The following is a 1,923-nucleotide window of genomic DNA, read 5'->3' on the forward strand; positions in this document are numbered from 1 at the left end:
ATGAGCCAATCTCATCATCTCCAACACACCTAATTCCAGTCACTGAGTCAATCTATCTCATTCTAGGTCTTCCTTTTCTGCACTGTCCCTCCAACCTTCCAAGCAAGATGTCCTTCTCCAAAGAGTGGTTCCTTCTGGTCATATGCCCAAAGTATATGAGACAAAGCTTCAAAACTCTGGTCTCCAAGGAACAGCTTGATTTTATGCTCTCTAAGACAGACCTCTTTCTTCAATTGGCAGTTCAAGGAATGTTCAACACTCTTTTCCAGCACCGCAATTCAAAGGAATCAAATCTTCTATCATCCTTAGTCATTATCTAGCTCTCTAATGCATAACAAGTAATTGCTAAGACCATAGCCTGGATCAGGTATACCTTAGTTTCCAGACTGACATAAATGCTCTTCAGGACTCTAGAGAGGTGTCCTTGACAGTAGATTTTCTTAATGCAATTCATCTTTTGATTTCCTGACTGCTGGTGCCAATACTGTTTACTGGAATCAAGCAAGCCATAATTATTGATAATCACAATCTCTTCTCCATTCATCATGGTGCTGACAGTTGGCCCAGTGGTGAGAATCTTTGTTTTCTTGATGTTGAGCTCCAATCCATATTGAAGACCGCAGTGTTTGACATTCTGTAGCAAATACCTCAGGCCCTTCTCAGTTTCAGCAAGCAAGGCCATGTCATTTACATAACATAGGTTGTTGATGAACCTTCCTCCAACCTTGATGCCACATTCCTCCTCATAAATCCCAGCATCCTGAATGATTTTTTACACATATAGATGTAAAAGGTATGGAGATAGGATGCATCCCTGATGCACACTTTTCCTGATTCTTTACCATGCAGTGTTTTGTTGCTTTATTCTGGCTACTGCTTCCTGGTCCAAGTATAGGGTTTGCATAAGCACAATATGTTGTGACACATACAGTCAAATGCCTTTACATAGTCAATGAAACTCAACAGACATCCTTCTTGTACTGTCTGCTTTCAGCAAAGATTCATCTAATGTTGGATATAATAATAATAATAATAATATTCCTAGTGCCATAGCCTCTTCTAAACCCAGCTTGATCATCTGGCAATTCTCTGCTGATGTACTGTTCCAGTTGTTTTGGTGTAATCTTCAGCAGAATCTTGCTTGTTTGTGATATTAATGATACTGTTCAATAATTTTGCATTCTGTCAGGTCCACTTTTTTGGAAGATCCCTTCCAGTCAGTTGACCAGGTAGTTGTCCTCCAGATTTCTTGACACAGCTGGATGAGTGTGTCCAAGGCATCATCTATTTGTTGATATATGTTAATTAGTATGCCATCAATCCCTGGGGTTTTGTTTTTTGCCAATACCTTCAGAGCAGTTGGAACTTCCTCCTTTATCACCATTGCTTCTTGATCATACATTGTTTCATTAAATTCTTCTGTGTTCCACAATCATTGCCAATCAAACATTCTCATTGTCACTCACTAAAAAAGCCTCACAACCAAGATATATTGATTTCAATCTCTAAGATACCTTTGAATCAACATTTTCATGGCAGAAGATGGCCTGATTTTTCTTCTGTGGATTAGCTGGTAGGTCTAATTCACAAACCTTCTGGTTAGCAGTTTAAGGCTCAATCTACCATGTTACCAGGATTTATTGAAATAAGACCATATGCTAGCAAATATTCAAGTTTATCTGATATTATTTTTAGAGAAATGTTATTTAAGATCCTAGGGGAGGAAAACCCACAAATGAAACTGAATGAGTATTGTTGTTGTCGTTGTTGTTATGTGCCATCAAGTCGCTTGTGACTCATAGCGACCCTGTGTACAACAGCCCTAAACCCTGCCCTATCCTGTGTCAATCTCACTGTGTCTGACACACCCATCCTGATTACGCCAGTCACTGAATCAATCCACCTCATAGAGGGTCTTCCCCT

This window comes from Elephantulus edwardii, unplaced genomic scaffold (assembly GCF_000299155.1).
Source record: "Elephantulus edwardii isolate Elephantulus edwardi_28Jun2011 unplaced genomic scaffold, EleEdw1.0 scaffold00008, whole genome shotgun sequence".
Taxonomy (NCBI): domain Eukaryota; kingdom Metazoa; phylum Chordata; class Mammalia; order Macroscelidea; family Macroscelididae; genus Elephantulus; species Elephantulus edwardii.